Source organism: Prionailurus viverrinus, chromosome A1 (assembly GCF_022837055.1).
Source record: "Prionailurus viverrinus isolate Anna chromosome A1, UM_Priviv_1.0, whole genome shotgun sequence".
Lineage (NCBI taxonomy): Eukaryota > Metazoa > Chordata > Mammalia > Carnivora > Felidae > Prionailurus > Prionailurus viverrinus.
Window position 1 is genome coordinate 121,607,655 of NC_062561.1, and position 14,554 is coordinate 121,622,208.

Sequence of the window (14,554 nt, forward strand, 5' to 3'; positions counted from 1 at the left end):
GAAAGGTGATACCCAGGAACACAGTGGGGTCTGCGAGGTTCTCGGGCCACACTGGGAAAAGCGGTTCCACTGCTGCAAGGACATTTGGTAGAGTCTGTTGAAGCCACCTGGTCCCAGCAGACCCCAGAAGGCAGCCACATTTGCTGCTGCTGGGGCAAGGTGATTGAGGGTGAAGCCTCGTGTCAGATGTGTGCTGTGATTTTCCATAAACCCTGAAACGCTGCTACTACACTGTCTCACGATCTTTTATGGGGACGAGCTGGCACATAGCCGCAGTCTTGGGACACCGGCAACAGCAAGGTCTAGCGGGTGTTCCTGGGTGCAGCAGACATTCGGCCATTGCTCATTTGGCCATCGCTCAGTGAGGCCCTCACACAGAAGGGCGGAGTGGGTCAAAGCCTCAGTCCTTCAGAAGTAAGGGGCCGGGGAAAACAGCGACATCTGAGACAAAACTTGGGAGGGAGATACTGCCTGGGACCTGGTCACAGAGAGGGGAAAAATGGGGAGTGGGCGAGAGCTGAAGATGGAGGACAAGTGCGCGACTGCTGATCCGGGAGAACAGACTGGGTGGCTGGGTGGCGCCATTTTTCAATGCTCCCATGCATGAGCATGAGCACTGATGAGCACTGTAACAATCCACCCCAATAGGCTAGCAGGGCCATTTAGGGGAGAACAGAGCTGTTACACCGAGCCCTGCCCAACTGGGCCAACTTCACTCTTCAAGAACAAAAACCTCACCGCTGGCTCAATCTATGAACTATAAAGAGCTACATGGACTGACCTCTAGGGGAAAACAAAGCAATTTCAGTCCTACTTCAATCTCTTAGCAGGTTCATCTATCAATTTTTTTTTCTCTCTTTCTCCTTTTACTCTTTTACAATTCTTTTCTTTTTCTTGAATACAGAAAGAGAAAAAACTCATTTTTATTTTCAATTTTTATTAAAAATATCTGTCTTTAATTTTTATTACTATATTTTTTACTTTTGTGTAAATGTTTTCAAATTCTACTTTACTTCCATCATTTTATTTTAGTCTACTTCAGTGTACTCACCTTTTCAAATTTTCAAACAATTTCCTTTTTTCTTTTTCTTTTATTCTTTTTCATTTCTTTTCTTTTTCTTGAATGCAGAAAGAGAAAAACTTCATTTTTACTTTCAATTTCTTTTAAAAATATTTTTATTTAATTTTTATTACTATATTTTTGCTTTTATGTAAATTTTTTCAAATTCTCTCTTACTCACATCATTTTATTTCAGTCTACTACAGTGTGTTCACTTTTTCAGATTTTCAAACGATTTCTTTTTTTGTCTTTTTTCTTTTTTAATCTTTTTTCTTTTTCGTTTCTTTTATTTTTTCTTAAATACAGAAAACAAAAAATTCATATTTTCTTCTTTTTAATTTTTATTAACAGTATTTTTCTATAATTTTTTTCCATTATATTCTCTACTTTTGTGCATTGTAGTCTACTGTAGTGTATTCATTTTTTGAAATTCTCAAATGATTTCCTTTTTTTCTCTTTCCCCCCCTTTTTTTTTGTTTCTCTAATCTGTCAAACCACTTTCTACACCCAGACCAAAACACACCTAGGATCTAACATCATCTACTCTATTTTTGTGTGTGTGTGTGTTTTTTTAATTATTAATTTTAATTTTTTTATTTTAACTTTTTTAATTTCAATTTTTCTACCTCATTAATTCCTTTTCTCCCTTCAAAATGACAAAACGAAGGAATTCACCCCAAAAGAAAGAACGTGAAGAAACAACAACCAGGGATTTAACCAACAGAGATACAAGCAAGATGTCTGAACCAGAATTTAGAATCACGATAATAAGAATACTAGCTGGAGTCGAAAATAGATTAGAATCCCTTTCTGAAGAAATAAAAGAAATAAAAAATAGCCAGAATGAAATTAAAAATGCTATAACTGAGCTGCAATCACAGATGGATGCAGCGGCAGCAAGGATGGACAAGGCAGAACAGAGAATCAGCGATATAGAGGACAAACTTATAGAGAATAACGAAGCAGAGAAAAAGAGGGAGATTAAGGCAAAAGAGCACGATTTAAGACTTAGAGAAATCAGTGGCTCATTAAAAAGGAACAACATCAGAATCATAGGGGTCCCAGAGGAGGAGCAGAGGCAAATAGGGGTTGAAGGGTTATGTGAGCAAATCATAGCAGAAAACTTTACTAACCTGGGGAAAGACACGGACATCAAAATCCAGGAAGCACAGAGGACTCCCATCAGATTCAACAAAACCCGACCATCAACAAGACATATCATAGTCAAATTCACAAAATACTCAGGCAAGGAGAGAATCATGAAAGCAGCAAGGGAAAAAAAAGTCCCTAACATACAAGGGAAGAGAGATCAGGTTTGCAGCAGACCTATCCACAGAAACTTTGCAGGCCAGAAAGGAGTGGTGGGATATATTCAGTGTGCTCAATCAGAAAAATATGCAGCCAAGAAAAAAAAAAGTTTCCCAGACAAACAAAAATTAAAGGAGTTTGTGACCACTAAACCAGCCCTGCAAGAAATTTTAGGGGGAACTCTCTGAGGGGAGAAAAGAGGAAAAAATATATAAATAACTACATACAGACAGACATACATACATACACACATACCAAAAGCAACAAAAGATTAGAAAGGACCAGAGAACACTATCAGAAACTCCAACTCTACAAGCATCATAATGACAATAAATTCATATCTTTCAGTACTGACTCTAAATGTCAATGGACTCAAAGCTCCAATCAAAAGACATAGGGTAATAGAATGGATAAGAAAATAATACCCATCTATATGCTGTTTACAAGACACCCACTTTAGACCTAAAGACCCCTACAGATTGAAAATAAGGGGATGGAGAACCATCTATCATGTGAATGGTCAACAAAAGAAAGCCAGAGTAGCCATATTTATATCAGACAATCTAGACTTTAAAATAAAGACTGTATCAAGAGATGCAGAAGGGCATTATATCATAATCAAGGGGTCTTTGGACCAAGAAGACCTAACAATTGTAAACATTTATGCACCAAATGTGATAGCACCCAAATATATAAATCAGTTAATCACAAATGTAAACTCATCGCTAGTAATACCATAATAGGAGGAGACTTCAACACCCCACTCACAGCAATGGACAAATCATCTAATCAAGAATTCCACAAGGAAACAATGGCTTCAAATGACACACTTGACCAGATGGACTTAACAGATATATTCAGAACATTTCATCCTAAAGCAGCAGAATATACATTCTTCTCCAGTGCACTTGGAATGTTCTCCAGAATAGACCATATACTGGGATACAAATCAGTCTCAAGTAAGTACAAAAGGATCGAGATCATACCATGCATATTTTCAGACCACAATGCTATGAAACTCAAAATCAACCACAAGAAAAAATTTGGAAAGGTAACAAATACTTGGAGACTGAAGAACATGCTACTAAAGATTGAATGGGCTAACCAAGCAGTTAAAGAAGAAATTAAAAAGTGTATGGAAGTCAATGAAAATGATAGCACCACAACCCAAAACCACTGGGACGCAGCAAAGGCAGTCATAAGAGGAAAGTATATAGCAATCCAGGCCTTCCTAAAGAAGGAAGAAATATCTCAGATACACAACCTAACCTTACACCTTAAGGAGCTGGAAAAAAGAACAGCAAATAAAGCCCAAAAACAGAAGAACAGGAAATAATAAAGATTAGAGCAGATTAATGCTATCAAATAAAAAAAAAAAACAGTAGAACAGATCAATGAAACCAGAAGCTGGTTCTTTGAAAGAATTAACAAAATTGATAAGCCACTAGCCAGTTTGATCAAGAAGAAAAAGGAAAGGACCCAAATAAGTAAAGTCAAGAAAGAAAGAGGAGAAATCACAACCAACACAACAGAAATAAAAACAATAAGAGAATATTATGAGCAATTATATGCCAATAAAATGGGCCATCTGGAAGAAATGGACAAATTCCTAGAAACATGTACACTACCAAGACTGAAGCAGGAAGAAATAGAAAATTTGAACACACCCATAACCTGTAAGGAAACCGAATTAGTAATCAAAAATCTGCCAAAAAACAAGAGTTCAGGGCTAGATGGCTTCCCAGGGGAATTCTACCAAACATTTAAGGAAGAGTTAACACCTATTCTCTTGAAACTGTTCTAAAAAATAGAAATGGAAGGAAAACTTCCAAACTCTTTCTCTGAAGCCAGCATTACCTTGATTCCAAAACCAGACAGAGACCTAAAAGGAGACTAAAAAGGTCTCCACTAAAAAGGAGAACTATAGACCAATTTCCCTGACGAACATGGATGCAAACATCCTCAACAAGATATTAGCCAACCAGTTCCAACAATACATTAAAAAAAATTATTCACCAGGACCAAGTGGGATTTATACCTGGGATGCAGGGCTGGTTCAATACCTGAAAAACAGTTAACGTGATTCATCACATCAATAAAAGAAGAGACAAGAACCATACAATCCTCTCAGTAGATGCAGAGAAAGTATTTGACAAAATACAGCATCCTTTCTTGATAAAAACCCTGAAGAAAGTAGGGATAGAAGGATCATACCTCGAGATGATAAAAGCCATATACGAGCGACCCAATGCTAATATCATCCTCAATGGGGAAAAACTGAGAGCTTTCCCCCTAAGGTCAGGAACAAGACAGGGATGTCCACTGTCGCCACTGTTATTCAACATAGTATTGGAAATCTTAGCCTCTGCAATCAGACAACACAAAGAAATAAAAGACATCCAAATCAGCCAGGAGGAGGTCAAACTTTCACTCTTCGCAGATGACATGATACTCTATATGGAAAACCCAAAAGATTCCACCAAAAAACTGCTAGAACTGATTCATGAATTCAGCAAAGTTGCAGGATATAAAATCAATGCACAGAAATCGGTTGCATTCCTATACACCAACAATGAAGTGACAGAGAAATCAAGGAATTGATCCCATTTACAGTTGCACCAAAAACCATAAAATACCTAGGAATTAATCTAACCAAAGAGGTGAAAAATCTATACACTGAAAACTATAGAAAGCTGATGAAAGAAATTGAAGAAGACACAAAAAATGGGAAAAAATTCCATGCTCCTGGATAGGAAGAACAAATATTGTTAAAATGTCGATACCACCCAAAGCAATCTACATGTTCAACATGATCCCATGAAAGTAACACCAACATTCTTCACAGAGCTAGAGAAAATAATCCTAAAATTTGTATGGAACCAGAAAAGACTCCAAATAGCCAAAGCAATCTTGAAAAAGAAAACCATAGCAAAAGGCATCACGATCCCAGACTTCAAGCTATACTACAAAGCTGTAATCATCAAGACAGTAAGGTACTGGCACAAGAACAGACACTCAGATCAATGGAATATAATAGAGAAACTAGAAATGGACCCACAAATGTATGGGCAACTAACCTTTGACAAAACAGGAAAGAATATCCAATGGAATAAAGACAGTTTCTTCAGCAAGTGGTGCTGGGAAAACTGGACAGTGACATGCAGAAGAATGAACCTGGACCACTGTCTTACACCATACACAAACATAAACTCAAAATGGATGAAAGACCTCAATGTAAGACAGGAAGCCATCAAAATCCTTGAGGAGAAAGGAGGCAAAAAGCTCTTCGATCTTGCCCACAGCAATTTCTTACCCAACACGTCTCAGAGGCAAGGGAAACAAAAGTAAAAATGAACTACTGGGACTTCATCAAAATAAAAAGCTTCGGGGCACCTGGGTGGCGCAGTCGGTTAGGTGTCCGACTTCAGCCAGGTCACGATCTCGCGGTCCGTGAGTTCGAGATCCGCGTCAGGCTCTGGGCTGATGGCTCAGAGCCTGGAGCCTGTTTCCGATTCTGTGTCTCCCTCTCTCTCTGCCCCTCCCCCGTTCATGCTCTGTCTCTCTGTGTCCCCAAAATAAATAAACGTTGAAAAAAAAATAAATAAATAAAATAAAAAGCTTCTGCACAGCGAAGGAAACAATCAGCAAAACTAGAAGGCAACCGACAGAATGGGAGAAGATATTTGCAAATGACATATCAGATAAAGGGTTAGTATCCAAAATCTACAAAGAATATATCAAACTCAACACCCAAAAAAAAAAATAATCCAGTGAAGAAATGGGTGAAAGACATGAATAGACACCTCGCCAAGGAAGACATCCTGATGGCCAACTGACACATGAAAAAATGCTCCACATCACCATCATCAGGGAAATACAAATCAAAACCACAATCAGATATCACCTTACACCTGTCAGAATGGCTAACATTAACAACTGAGGCAACAACAGATATTGGCGAGGATGTGGAGAAAGCGGATCTCTTTTGCATTGCTGGTGGCAATGCAAGCTGGTGCTGCCACTCTGGAAAACAGTATGGAGCTTCCTCAAAAAACTAAAAATAGAACTATCCTATGGCCCAGCAATTGCACTACTAGGCATTTATCCAAGGGAGATAGGAGTGCTGTTTGGAAGGGACACATGCACCCCCATGTTTATAGCAGCACTATCAACAATAGCCAAAGTATGGAAAGAGCCCAAATGTCCATCGATGGATGAATGGATAAAGAAGAAGTGGTATATATATACAATGGAGTATTACTAGGCAATCAAAAAGAATGAAATCTTGCCATTTGCAACTACGTGGATGGAACTGGAAGGTATTATGCTAAGTGAAATTAGTCAGAGAAAGACAAAAATCATATGAGGACTTTAAGAGACAAAACAGATGAACATAAGGGAAGGGAAACAAAAATAATATAAAAACAGGGAGGGGGACAAAACAAAAGAGACGTATGAATATGGAGAACGAACTGAGGGTTGTTGGAGGGGTTGTGGGAGGGGGGATGGGTTAAATGGGTAAGGGGCATTAAGGAATCTACTCCTGAAATCATTGCTTCACTATATACTAACTAATTTGGATGTAAATTTTAAAAAATAAAGTTAAATTAAAAAAAATAGGTGAAAGGGATTAAGAAGTACAAACTTACAGTTTAAAAAAAAATAAGTCACAGGATATGAAGTACAGTACAGAGAATAGACTCGATATTATTGCAGTAACTCAGTGTGATGACAGATGATAACAGACTTACCATAGTGAACATTTCATGCTGTATATAAATGTTGAATCACTATGTTGTAAACCTGAAACTAATACTATATTGTATTTCAGCTATATTTCAATAAAAAATTCAAAAATTTAAAAAAATATATTGATAGAACAAGAGAGGCAGAGTAGACAGAGAACTGGTAGTCAATTGTTTAGTACGCATCCCTGTTCCAATCGTCAGAGCTGTGTTTTAGTGAGTACTGTCTCAAATCTAGGGGTTGTGAACAGGGAAAACAATGGTATATAAGTCTAGGCAAACTATGTAGAGGCAGGAAAAATGTTACGGTCTTTGGAATTTTTCATACTGAATAGGAAATAACTGGCATCTAGTAGATAGTAAATATTCTCCTTGGTGAGTCATTGGACATTTTTTAATATTTTTGAAAATGTCAAAATACATCAGAATCTCTTGTGGAACTTTTTAAAATTCAGAGTTCATAGTCTACTGTCATAGGAACAGATCAGTAGGTCTGATTAGGGCCCCAGGAATATACATTACGTGACGTAAATTTGATACATATGGTCCATGGATGATAACTTTGTTGGACACTGTTCTAATGTGTTGGTAAATCATGTCCAGAAACCTCTGTTGTTGTGAATTCTGATATGGAGCTCCTTTTGGGTCTTGGACCTCTATTTCTCCATTTATATAATGGGCCAAATATTTATCTTTTTCTTTTTTTTTTTTTAATTTTTTTTTCAACGTTTATTTATTTTTTGGGACAGAGAGAGACAGAGCATGAACGGGGGAGGGGCAGAGAGAGAGGGAGACACAGAATTGGCAACAGGCTCCAGGCTCTGAGCCATCAGCCCAGAGCCCGACGCAGGGCTCGAACTCACGGACCGTGAGATCGTGACCTGGCTGAAGTCGGACGCTTAACCGACTGCGCCACCCAGGCGCCCCAATTTATCTTTTTCTTATAGTCAAAAGTGAATTTGAAGGTTAATAAGATAACTTTGGAAATAAGCTTTGATCTTTCTTCCTCAGTGCCGTAAATATGAAAGATGGTGTTAATATGTATCTGGACAGCTTCCATATTGATTGAACATCAAATCCATCGTTGCTTCATACTATTTCCTGATGATAACCCCAAAATTAATAAGACCTTATCAGTGTTTTATTGTCAGCTTTCAGGAACTATAAATGTAACTCTTAAATCATTGCTACTTATTCTGAATAAAGTTATTACACAGGGAATAGAGGAAAGTTCTTTGGAGGTTAAACAAAATGCTATCTGTAACTGCCTGGTTTTTAATTTTTTTTTTAAGTTTATTCATTTATTTTGATAGAGGAGAGAATGAGTGGGGGAGGGGCAGAGAGAGAGGGAGAGAGTCCCTCTCCCAAGAAGGTTCCACACTGTCAACACAGAGCCCAATGTGAGACTCAGACTCACAAACCATGAGATCATGACTTGAGCCAAGATCAAGAGTTAGACATGCAACCAATTGAGCCATGCAGACACCCCAGTAACTGCCTGGTTTTTAAGAAAATAAGCATTTCTGATTATAAAAGATCCAATTCGAAGACTTCCAGCTAACAAGACAGGCTCCTTACATGCACTGTTAATTTACAAGAGTCTGAAGTTCCTCCTTGAACTTCTATGACACCAATGGTGACTGCTAAGTCTCCTTCACTGGTTCTTCCATTTTGCTTTAGTATATTTCATGGTTTTAGCCTTATTCTAGGCCACGTCCTTCATGTCTTTTCCTTTAGCTGGAATATATTTACAATTCATGCTCATATATCTACCTCTTGCTTGGAAATTTGAGTTTAAGAGAAATTTCCAATTACTTCTGGGAGTTTCCATTTGTGTAGCAAATAGACTGCCCACATTTAGCAAGTCCCAAACTTGGGCTTATTGTTTTCTCCCCTCGTGGATGGAACTGGAGAGTTTTATGCTAAGTGAAATAAGTCATACAGAGAAAGACAGATACCATATGTTTTCACTCTTATGTGGATCCTGAGAAACTTAACAGAAGACCATGGGGGATGGGAAGGGAAAAAAAAAAGGTTAGAGAGGTAGGGAGCCAAACCATAAGAGACTCTTAAAAACTGAGAACAAACTGAGGGTTGATGGGGGGGTGGGAGGGAGGGGAAGGTGGATGATGTGTATTGAGGAGGGCACCTGTTGGGATGAGCACTGGGTATTGTATGGAAACCAATTTGACAACAAATTTCATATTTAAAAAAAAAAACCTATCATTCCTTTTTAAATAACATTCCTTTATTTGTAAAGTTACCAGCATCCACCAGACACTTTACAGTCATCCTTGATCCCGTTGTGCTTTTGTGTCCCTTTTTCTCCAGCCTTCTTGCTACTATCCGAGTTAAGGCCCTCACGTCTTTATCATCTCTTGTAAGGACTATTATAATATCCTAGTTTCTTTGCTTTCAAACACCAAAGCAAGAGTAATATGACTCTTCTAAAATACCAATTTGTTTGTGTCTACTTAAACACTTTAATGTTTGGTGCATATCAGCTATATTATATAAACCCAATTCTTTAATAGAGCTCATAAGTATTTTCACAATCTGGCACCATTCTGCCTTTCCAGGTTAATCAGTTATCGCTCTTCTCTTTTTTTTTGAGTGACAGACATTTTATGTGTAATGTGACTTATAATATGAGCAAGCTATTATTTATTAGTCTTGGAGTGGGAAAGTGGTACCAAGAAAAGTAACTTGTCCAAGATCACATGAGTAGCAAAGGATGGAGAACCAGGTTGGAACCAAACTGTTCAATCACCTGCTACTCTGTCTGAAGACACATTGAACCTTTACATGTGAATGTGCCTTTCTTGTTCCTGAAGCCTCTTCAGCCTCCACTGTCCAACTTCCTTGTCAAGATCTTCCATATATTGCCAGGTCCTGCTTAAAAGGCTATGTAAAGCTTATCAGACTTCTTGCATCAGAGTTAATAGTCCCTTCTTTGAAGCTCTCTCACCATCTTGTGTATTTTGTAATTATAACATCGCTTGTGTAAGATGAGCTTCTTGATAGATATCTACTAGATTCAAGTGAGCTCTGAAGACACTGTGTCTCAGTCATTCTTAAGTTCCTGATGTCTAGTACATAGTAAGTCATCAGAAAATATCTTCAGAATGTAGAAGTATTTTCATAATCTATTACATTATTATTGGCGAATTTAAACATTTCTAATAAAAACAGGTGTAGTTGCCAACATATAAACATCACAGCTTCTCAGTATGCTGCTCAAAGTTTATTAACAATGTGCTGTAAGCAGACATTTTCAAGAACATTAAGTAAAACTACCTAGAAAATTATTTTTTGAAATGTTTATTTATTTATTTTGAGAGAGAAGAGAGAGAGAGAGAGAGAGAGAGAACAAGCAAGGGAGAGGCAGAGAAAGAATCCCAAGCATGCTCCACACTCAGGGCAGAGCCCGAGACAGGACTCAATCTCATGGGATGGCGGTATCATGACCTGAGCTGATATCGAGTCAGATGCTTAACCAACTGAGCCACCTAGGCTCTCATAGAAAGTTATTTCTGATTGGAGCACCCAGGAGCCTTGATACAGTCAATCATCTGAAACAGTCACCTGTACTGATGAGACACATCTCTGTAATAAACAACAGAAAACCTGACTCAAACTATAAAGGGTGTTTATTGCCTCATGTTATAGAATAGAACAGTAGCAGGACAAGGCTTGTTCTGGTGAGAATAAGATATAGTGTTTTTTTTTTTCTTTTTTTGGTGGGTTTCCATTTTCAGTAAGCATCTCCTCTTGTGGCTCTAAGGTTACACACCTGCTCATCCATTCTAGGAGAAAAGAGTGTATTTCCCCATTAGTCAACAGGATTGACTTTGTATCAATTTAGGTCACATCTATCCCTGATAGTCAATTGTGGTGGAAGAATGTGATTACGTGGATCAGATAGTCCTCTGCCACACCCAATAGTCAAGTATGGAGTGGCACCAGCTGTTTTAAAGCAAATGGGCTGTAGGAGGAAAGGGCAGACACTTTAAGACTGAATGCTGACCCAAATGGAAAGCAAGTGAGTGCTGCACAGCCAAAACCAGTAAAATGACTTCTAAATGACCATTATGATGATGGATCAAAAAGACAGGGAAAACATGTGGTCTTGAGGTACCATGCTTTCCAAAGATGACTCACAACTCAGCCCTGTTCCTATGGAGGAGTAAGACCCATCATCTAATGCTTGTCTTTTCTATGTCATTCTGATATTTTAAAACAGAGATGCACTGGATATTGTCTGCTCTTTGCCATGGAAAGATAACCTTTATGGTCAGTATCAGCAAACTATCTAGATTCAAGATGGGTTTGGCCAATGGGGACCTGGGAGATAGGAGGAGGGTGACATTGGGGAACTTCTTCCTTTTGCTCCCTACCCAATGGGACTTGGCTTCTGTCAAGCAGGCCCCTGTACATACCTACTCTCTCTGGATTCTAAACCATCCTTTGTGTTTCTCAGTCTTCATGCTGTTGTTATTCCTGGGGTTCTGCACTGCTGATTTCTCTAAACTCTGCCTATACCTTTATAAAGATTCTTTTCTATTAAACTTGTCTCAAATTACCCAGTTGGATTATGCCATCTGTTTTCTGCCAAGACCCTCACTGATACAGTGGGTAATTATCTCTCTCCTAGCATATTTTCAATCACGGCAGTAACACTTTTCTAAAATAGAACTATCATGATACCAGCCAAAGGTAAATTTTCTTTAATTAGAAGAAAGTAAAGCTTCCCCAGTCAATTTTGATCATTTTTGATTCAGTCACCAAGTTAAGGGATTTGCAACCTGGGACAAAAGCATTGGCCAGGAGGGGTATAGAGTTTTTATAGCAGTTGTTAAGGCATTGCCTCCTTTTAGTTTGCATGTTCATTTGCAAATTGGACAAGATTGTTCTTGACTCATATAGCTACAAATTATAAATAAAAATGCAAGTTTTAGTTTAGTATTTCTGTATTTCACAATGGTTTTAGCAGGATTATTTATTTTTAATAGTATTAGTACAGTTTTTAACTACTAAAGGAAGGATATTAATGTAGTTGGATGGTCATGACATTGGCATTTACCACTCAAATTACTAATGGAAGCTTTCATATCTCTACAACTTAATGTAAATGGCAACCACAAAAACAGATTACCAAAAATCTTATTGACATTCTTTCAAGAATAGTAAACATTTGTTTCTTTTATTCTGGGATTCAGGTCTTTGATAATGATTCTAGAACTTAAGACATCAGTGGTTAGGGATCTGTAGTTGGGGCCATTTGGTTGAGTGCTGACTTAATTCATTTTGATTCCTTGGTTTGCCAGTTTCTCTTTTGGAAATATTTCTCATGTTATTAAAGTTTAGAAGAGTGCTTGTGTTAATATCTTATATTTCTTTCTTTAGTGTGGGGAAACTTACAGTTTTGAATACTTAAAAATAACTTGTGAAATAGATTTTTGGGTCTCTTTTTTTGAGATTCTGGTTCCATAGATCCTGGTAAGCCCCATTCTTCATCTTTTTCCACTCTCCTCCATTGCTTATTAGGTTCTAGACACAAAGGCTCTTCTGTTGTTCTTCTGTCATTAAAGTTGTTCCCATCTCAGAATCTTACAGTGTAAACCATGAGGTTATACTGATATCACTAATTTGAGTATACACCAGAGCGTTCATGTGCACCCCTTCCCCCTCTCCATATTTGTACTCTTCTTCTTCACCAGTGGGAAATGTAGCTTCCATTTTCCTTAATACATTTACTTAGTGCTTCATTCCCCAAATAGGCAAACTCCTTACCACTTTTGGTATGCTGTCCAATTTGGAATCCCTCACCAACTCTATTCACCCCTATGGTGGTTTTTGTTTGTTTCTTTTTGTTTTTCTTTGATTTTTGTTTTTATTTATTTTTAATTTACATCCAAGTTAGTTATATAGTATAATAATGATTTCAGGAGTAGATTCCTTAATGCCCCTTACTCATTTAGCCCATCCCCCTTCCCACTGTCCCGCCAATAACCCTTTCTTTGTTCTCCATATTTAAGAGTCTCATGTTTTTGTCCCCCCTTCCTGTTTTTATATTATTTTTGTTTCCCTTCCCTTATGTTCATCTGTTTTTTATTTTAAAGTCCTCATATGAGTGAAGTCATATATTTGTCTTTCTCTGACTGACTGATTTCACTTAGCATAATACCCTCCAGTTCCATCCACGTAGTTGCGAATGGCAAGATTTCTTTCCTTTTGATTGCTGAGTAATACTCCATTGTATATGTATACACCACATCTTCTTTATCCATTCATCCATCGATGGACATCTGGGCTCTTTCCATACTTTGGCTATTTTTGATAGTGCTGCTATAAACATGAGGGTGCATGTGTCCCTTTCAAAACAGCACACCTGTATCCCTTGGATAAATGCCTAGTAGTGCAATTGCTGGGTCGTGGGGTAGTTCTATTTTTAATTTTTGAGGAACTTCCATACTGTTTTCTAGAGTGGCTGCACCACCCTTGAGTTCCCACCAGCATTTCAAAAGAGATCCTCTTTCTCTGCATCCTAGCCAACATCTATTGTTGCCTTTGTTTTTGTTTTGTTTGTTTGTTTGTATGTTTGTTTTTACTGAATTGGGAGAAAAGAAATAAGGAAGGAAACAATTTCATCTTTTAAGATGAAGTTATAGAAATTACCTACTTTCAGGATGGACTTTAGGATTAAGCAATGAAGCGATTTATACTTTAGTTGTAAAGTAATATTCGGTGGTTATTTCTGTTTTAACATTTAATATAATATTCACTGAATGAATAAATAGCCTGAAATTAGTAATAAAAAAAAATCCCCCAAATTTAGTGGAGCTGAAAACTCTAGTCTGGTAGCTAGTCGTCACTATACAACTAGTTCACAAAGAATTTGAGCAACTACTTAACTAACTATTAATTAACTCAAAAAAATGGAATTTAAACAGCTTTTATGTTCAAGAAACTGTCCTAAGAGCTAAAGATAAAAGAATTAACAAGTTAGAGTTGGTCCCTGTGGTAAGAACACTTGAGCCTGGCTCAGAAGACAGTGGCAATGGCAATAAAGTAGGGCAAGTGCTTTGTCACAATTGCAATAAGCAGTTTGAAAACACATTATGGGAGTGCTGAGCTACCTCTGAGAGAGTGGTCAGGAAGGTTTTCTAGAGATGACAGTCAAGCTGCAACCTCACCATGAGTACAAGTCAGCACTTGAAGACAAGGGGGATGAGTATTTCGGGCAGAAAGAGCACAATGTGGGAAAGTGAGAGGGAGCATGTTGTGTTTGTGGAATTACATGAAGTACAATGAGGTGCGTGCAAAAAGAATGGGGGACATGGAAGAGATGTACTTGAAGCAGTCAGTAGGGTTCTTGTGGCTCTGTTATGGACCTCGGGCATTATTTAGAGTGTGCTGAAAAATCGCCAAAGAATGTAAC